The sequence below is a fragment of the Arachis hypogaea genome, chromosome 10, assembly GCF_003086295.3.
Source record: "Arachis hypogaea cultivar Tifrunner chromosome 10, arahy.Tifrunner.gnm2.J5K5, whole genome shotgun sequence".
In the NCBI taxonomy this organism is placed as follows: Eukaryota; Viridiplantae; Streptophyta; class Magnoliopsida; order Fabales; family Fabaceae; genus Arachis; species Arachis hypogaea.
Window position 1 is genome coordinate 79,173,748 of NC_092045.1, and position 7,688 is coordinate 79,181,435.

Genomic DNA, 7,688 nt, shown 5'->3' on the forward strand with positions numbered 1-7,688 from the left:
TCGCTGTTTCTTATTTTAGCGAACGATTTTGCAACTGATAGTGAAATAGAGTGAACAACTGTTTGGTCGCTAAATTACTGGTAGCTAAATCGGTTGCTAATTATTAATTTAGCAACTGATTTTAGTGACTAATATAATCAATCACTAATAGCCACCGAATTAGCGACTGATTAGTTTTATACAGCTAGAATATAAATGGTTGCTAAAATCGGTCACTATTTTTTAATTTAGCGATCGAATTAGCAACCATAACAAAGGAAGGAATGCCTTTGGGACTCTTGGTGAGAAAATCAGTCGCAATTTTTTATTTAGCGACCGATTTCGCAACTAATCTATAGATAAATAGAATAACGTGGTTGGTTACTAATTTGGTCACTAATGTTGTGGTCACTAAATCGGTTGCTAATTCTTCAATTAGTAATCGATTTTATAAAATAATCAGTCGTAAAAGCATATGCTAAGCTAAAAAAATATATTATCTGAATTACCCTCACTAACCCTAACTCACCCACACCATTCTCATTTCTCCAATCAGATATCGTTGTTTTCTCCGAGCGCCATTGTCGTATTCTTTGCCGCCGTCTTCTGTGCTCGTCTTGCCGCCATCTCCTGAGGTCTCGTCAGCGTCGTCTTCTCCGGTCTCAGCGCCGTCTCTCGAAGTCTCGTCACCATCTTCTTCTGAAATCTCGGTGTCGTCCCTTACGTCGTTGAGATCTTGGCGTCGTCTTTTGTCTTCAGATATCTTGGCACCATCTTCTTCGTCTTCAAGCAGGTAACCTTTTAATCGTCGATTCCAATCTATTCTGTTAGGTTTGGTTTTTTCCCCCGCTGGTTAGGGTTTTAGCAACGTGCTTTATTGAATTTGCTTGTTGATCCGTTGCTTTTTCTATCTTGATTCTTTTTTCCGTTGATTTTGGGAGATTAACTTGTTGAATTTACTTGTTGATCCATTCTATTTGAACATGAACAATTATCCCTGCTTCCACTGTTCTATTTAAATATATTACTGTAATTGTTCCTTGCATATCGACAATAAAAATTGTACAAGTATTCCAAGTTTGACTAACATTTTCTCTGACATGCAAATCAATGATCTTTACTCCAAAAAATAAAAATAAGCTCTGATTTTTCACATTTGATTATGTCTATTCGTAATAATTAGTTTGGAATTTGGATAAGAATAGTATTACTAATAATTTTATGTCTATTCGTAATAAATAATAATATTTATACATTCAACGGTTAAAGGTAGACGTATCGATTAACTTCAATTGAAAATTGTATAATGTAGATTTATATCTTTATATTGATCATCTATCTCCTTGATTTCCTATAATAATGTAGATTCTTAACTGGAAACCTTCTCAATGGATTAGTGCCTTCATGGACGAGTGATGCTACCAGCTTGTAATAATTTCTTTATCAAATACAACTTTTTAATTGGTTGTTTTAATTAAACACAATGCATAGTATCTATGATTAATTTTTTATTATTTTATATATTATCATTTAAATTTACTTCTTAAATGGTTTCTCTATAGTGTGTTTATGAATAGCTTGCATTATTTTCTTGCCTTTCCCATTTATTCTGAATGAAATTCTATGCCTTGTATATAGAGATATTTCATATAATAACTTCAACCAAGATAATCAGTAGCAATACCAATCTAGAAAAGTGTAAGTAGTACCCTTGTACTTGTTATTTGTATTTATTATTGAATTTTAAGATTTAATTTATGCACTAATTTAGTGAAAAGCTTTGTTTTCTTACTATATGTGTCATAGAAACTTATTTGCTGCTACATCTCCGACAATTAACAATTCGTAAGTTTTGTATTTTGAAAATATTGTCATTTTTGTATTGCATTGGCATAGAAATATTTCATCATAATGAGATTAGTTATTCTGTATTCTCATAGTTAAAAAAAAAAGAAACTGGTTTTGTATTGCAAGATCATCATATTTTGCTTTATTTCATTATTTATTTGAAATTTAGGTGTAAAATGGTTCTATTGACTTCATTTTTTTAGGAGTGTCACACATCAAATCTCTCTTTTTTAGCATGTCAAACAATTACTCAAACAATGCTATTGACCATAAAGATAAGCCACTGCAAACTGTAAGCTCTTTTCATTCTATTTGTTTTTTGTGTTTAGTCACAGACTCACAGTTTGATTGTTAGGGCCACTTAAGATAATTTAATCAAGCTAAAACATTTTTTTTGGATAAACGAAGAAATAATACTCACAAAACAAGAAGGATAATGCAAACAGTATGGAGGACAACTTCACAAGATAGCCTTGTTAGTTGTTACTTAAGATAGGAATAAATAATCTAGCTGAAGCATAATTCGTCTAAATTCAGATTTGTCGCTTAATGGTATTAATATATTAATGAGGTCAACACTTTTAATTTATTAATTGGAGAACCTTTGGTGGAGTATGGTGCTTTTGTGCAACTCCATGGGATGCATTCTGCTGAATATTTACTGTTGCTATGCCAGAAATAGTCTGATATATAAGTAATTTGAATAAGCTGAGAACATGAACTTATCAAAAAGATATTCTGTTTTGATGAGGAGGAAGTATACAAATTGTATCTATGTTTTTTCCATTTTGCAAGGAATAAGAACAAATATGTCATATCTGGTTTAGATCGCATGAATTGTTTCTGTTTCCATCATGATGTTGGTTCCTATTGTCAATGAAGTATTCACTTTATCCTTTGTTTTAGCATGGACTCCTCCTATAAACCTAAAATTCTTGTGACAAGGTAAAGTAGATAAATCAAGACAATTTATTTGATAATACTCATGTACAATTATATTTATATCAATAGAATTTATTATTTTTTATCTTAAAGATAATAAAGTGTGAATTTATTTATTTATAATAAAAAGCTTTTTCAGCATCTATTTATTTATAATAAATTTAAGTAGGTATTTTATTTTATCTTTTTCTTCAGGTTTGAAGTTGATTGTGTAGCTTCCATTCTATTTTCAAGCTTTGTAATTGTATGAGGGCGTCCAACGAGTTAAGATACTTTATTTTTATTTACTTAATTGTTTATCAATTGATGTTTTATTATAGTTCTTAAAATGTGATTTGTTCATGCATTTAGTTAAGATGCACTATTACAATGGAACAGGTTATGAATATGAGTCAAAGTCGTAATTAGATGTACAATAGACTAAGACCTGGTCGAAAGGATTTAACTAGTGAATTTACAAAAGGGGTAGAAGAATTTATTTCCTTTGTCGAGAGATTAGCAGATTTGTCAAGTGGACAAATTAGATGCCCTTGTTCTAGGTATAAAAACAAGGTTTATATGAAGTCTGAAGATGTAATAATCCATCTATATAAGAAAGGATTTGTTCCTGATTATTGGCTTTGGACAAATCATGGAGAAAATAATCCAACCTTACGTGAGATCCCTAATAGGACGGGAGAGCTGGGAGCTGAGAGTAGTGCACACCCTAACAGGACGGAGGAGCTCATTTATGAAGCTTTTATTGGGTTTGAGATTGAAGGCCATGGTGATTTTGAGGATAAGGAGTCTCCAAATGTTTATGCTAAGAATTTCTATAACTTGCTGCATGAATCAAAAAGGCCTTTATGGCCAGGACGTGAAAACCACACTGAACTTTCATTTGCTGTTAGATTAATGACAAATAAATCTGAAGAAAATATTTCTCAATGATCTATCGATCAACTGCTTCAACTCATGAGAGAGACCCACCCGAAAGATAATGTAATTCCAAAACACTTCTATAAAACTAAAAAAAATAGTTTCTAAACTTAGGTTAAATTCAGTAAAGATTGATTGTTGCGTTAATGGCTGCATGTTGTTCTATGCGAAAGATTGCAAAGATTTAAAGGAATGCAAGTTTTGTGGTGCACCACGGTATGATGCAAAAATAGTGAATGGAAGACACAAGGAGATTCCTATGAAAAGGATGCACTACTTCCCTCTTATTCCTAGGTTAAAACGACTATATGCTTCTTTGAGTTCTACTCTACATATGAGTTAGCACCGTGCACTACAGAGGGAACCAGGAGTACTATGTCACTCATCAGACGAGGAAGCATGGAAGCAATTTGATCTCAAGCATTCGGACTTTGCAACTAAACCAAGGAATGTGATATTAGGTTTTTATGCTGATGGATTTTTCCCTATAGTCAATCAGCTACCCCTTACTCTTGTTGGCTTGTAATTGTGACTCCCTACATTCTTCCACCAGAACTATGCATGACCACGCCATATATGTTCCTGACCTTAATAATTCTAGGACCCCATAATCCCAAGGAAAAAATAGACGTTTATTTGCAACCGTTGATAGATGAGTTGAAGCTGTTATGGAATGAAGGTGTCATTACATATGACATATCCCAAAAGAAGAATTTTTTTATGAAAGTTGCTCTCATGCGAACTATAAATGATTTTCCTACTTATGGCATGTTATCGGGTTGGAGCATTGTAGGTAAATTGGCATGTGAGTGTTGTAAGAATCAATCAATTGCTTTTACTTTAAAACACACTGATAAATGCTCTTGGTTCAATAGCCATTGTCAATTTTTGCCCTTGGATCATCCATATCGAAGAAATAAGGTTTCATTCTTGAAAAATTGAGTTGTGACAGCTCAAGCTCCAATTAGATTGTCAGGCAAGGAGGTTTGGCGAAGTGTTTGCAATCTTCCAAGAAGTACAAAACGTGAATTTTGTTCATATCTTAGTTTTGGTGTTTCTCATAATTGGACAAAACGAAGTATATTTTGGGAGTTATCATATTGAAAAGACAATTTGTTAAGACATAATCTTGATGTGATGCACATTAAGAAAAATGTCTTTGATAATGTCTTTAATACGGTAATGGACATTAAAGACAAGACTAAAGACAATGTGAAGGCAAGAATGGATTTAAAGAAACTCTGTCGACGGAAGGATTTAGAATTGCAATTGTTACCGAATGGAAAATACATGAAACCCAAAGTAAAATTCACTCTCTCTATGGAACAAAAAAGGGTAGTTTATAAACGGGTTAGTGAGATTAAAATGCCAGATGGATATGCTTCTAATTTGCATAAATGCTTAAATATTCGAGAAGGAAACTGTTTTGGGATGAAAAGCTATGACTATCATGTCTTTATGGAATGTTTGTTACCAATTGCCTTTGCCAATCTTCAACTCCAAATCTGGAAGCCTATAGCTGAATTAAGCAAATTTTTTAAGGATTTGTGCTCCACAATTTTGTACGCGGATGACTTATTGTTGATGGAGAAAAATATTATCACCACCACATGTAAGTTGGAGCAAATTTTTTCTCCATGATTTTTTAACTGCATGGAGCATTTGCCCATTCATCTTTCGTATGAAGCAAGAGTGGGAGGCCCAATCCAATATCGATGGATGTACCCATTTGAGAGGTATAACTTTAATTCAGTGCTTTTAGTCATTTAATCTCAATCTTATGGATGCCACTCTATGCTTACATGTTACGTTGCTTTAGGTACTTGAATAGATTAAAGAAAATGGTTAAAAATAAATCACGTGTTGAAGGATCCATTTGTGAGGCATACATGAGTCAAAAAATCTCGCATTTCTGCACTTATTATTTTGAGTCTCATGTACAATTAATGAGATCTAATGTGGGCCGGACGATAATGGTGGAGCCATCAATATTCAATTTTTAACTTTATCAATATTCAACCATCGTGGATGCGTATCTAGGATAATTAAGAGCTGATACTTAAAGGATAAGGAGTTGGTTGCTGCATACTTACATGTTCTACTTAATTGTGAAGAAGTTGAACAATATATCGAGTAAGATCACCAAATACTTGATTTTTATAATTTAGTAGTTTTATTTATGAGGTACCTATATATATGTATATTTATATGAAATTTAGATCTTTTGTGAAAGATTTGAGAGGTGAAAATCCAAATATCAGCCAAGATGAAACCAACCGAAGAATAACATTAGAATTTCCAACTTGGTTTGAGAATTATGTAAGTTTCCTAGCATTTCTTGTTAAATATTTTTATTTTTGTAAGTTAGTTAGCTATTAACACTTTGGATCTTTTCTAGATTCATGATAGCAAAAATTCAGTAATGAATCAAAGTCTACACCACTTGGCATGGGATCCTAGTAAAAAAGTGCACAGTTATTCTTGGTATATAGTAAATGGTTTTAAGTTTCAAATAGAAAATTGGAGTGTTGGTAAAAAGACTTTCAATGCTGGAGTTTTGCACAGTTATGTCACAACTTTATTCTCTAATAGTTTACCAAGTTCATTGAGTCTTTGAGCTTTGTAATTGTTACTTAACATGCTTTATTTTTTAGTTTTCAAAAAAGCACTTAACATATGATTTAATTTTCTGCATGTATGATGATTCTTATTCTTTTTATTTTCTTGTGTAATAATTGATCTGATTTTGATATTGGCAGGATGAATTTAAGAATGCTATAAAATAGGCTATGCAAAAAGCATCTGAAGTAGGAAGTAATGTATCAAATGAGATGGATGTGTGGTGTGAAATAGCCAGAGTTAAAAAGGGAAGAATTTATGAACTTGGAATAGAATCCACTGCAATTGACAAAAGACCTAGTTATCGTGGCTCCATTTCTCAGTCATCAGATTGGTTGCGAAGGTCAGAACATGAAGAAATAATGAAGAAAATGCAAGAAGAGAACGATGATTTGAAAACTAGGTTGGAAAAGACAGAAAGAGGACTTGAACTCAATAACCGTATGCTTTAAGAAATGATGAAAAAGCTTAATTTTAAAATTCCGATTCCTCAACTAGAAGGTGGAGAAACAAATATAGGAGAGCATGAAGATGGTGAATGTACGTCTAAAGAGTGATTAGTAGTTTGACACAGTTCACCAGGTGAGTTTAATACTCCCTCTCCTTTGCCTCAAATTATAAATGTATCAAATTCTTTTTTGTGATAGATAGTTTTAGATAGTATGTAGTTTATAAGATGCATTGTTCTAAATTTTGTAGGTGAGGAATCTTAAAAGAGGATATTTTAAAATATGAAATCTACATTGCTCTAGTCAACATCCCCAACATTTCAAGGTCACCGAAAATCATCTTCAATATCCTTATGAAAGATAGATAGATATAGGTGTTAGACGAGAATGTATATAAGAAAATCGAGAAAAAGTAGATCGATCTTTTACTTGCTATGTTGATGAATCTGAGTGTAATTCTGTTAATTGATGTAATTAGTAATATGAAGAGTGTTGTTTATTTTGTGTTATGTTATTTTGGTTATTGTTTAAGTGTTGTTTCTTTTGTGTTATTATTATTGTTGTCTATGTTATTTTGGTTATTGTTTACTTTTATGTTGTTTACTTTTCAATATTTGATGGCCTAAATGTAAAAATTTAGTAAATATTATAATTAAAAAAATTAGGATCAGCCATGAAAATTTGGTTACTAAAATGCTTGGTTGCAAACTAGCGACCGATTTAGCGACTGAAATGTTGGTTGCTAAAATACAAGTCCACACTTAGCGACCGATTTAGCGACAAAAATAACGGTCGCAGATTAGAGACCGAAACACTGGTCGCAAATTAGCGACCGATTTAGCGACTGAAAAGTCACTATTTAGCGACCAATTTACTCAGAGACGGCTTTAGTAACGAAAATTTTGGTCACAAATTAGCGACCGATTTTGTTAG

The 7,688-nt window shown here is 32.4% G+C and overlaps 1 long non-coding RNA gene across 2 annotated transcripts; it reads left to right on the forward strand.

Moving 5' to 3' along the window:
* The first annotated feature begins 448 nt into the window (after positions 1-448).
* Positions 449-7,286, forward strand: LOC112715765 (uncharacterized). Of its 2 annotated transcripts, XR_003159966.3 has the most exons (6): positions 460-772; positions 1,345-1,407; positions 2,031-2,119; positions 2,965-3,032; positions 6,447-6,888; positions 7,006-7,286. It is a non-coding gene; the product is annotated as an uncharacterized lncRNA (long non-coding RNA). The 2 variants fall into 2 exon arrangements; XR_003159965.3 differs by lacking the exon at positions 2,031-2,119 and having other exon boundaries at positions 449-772.
* Positions 7,287-7,688: the final 402 nt, after the last annotated feature.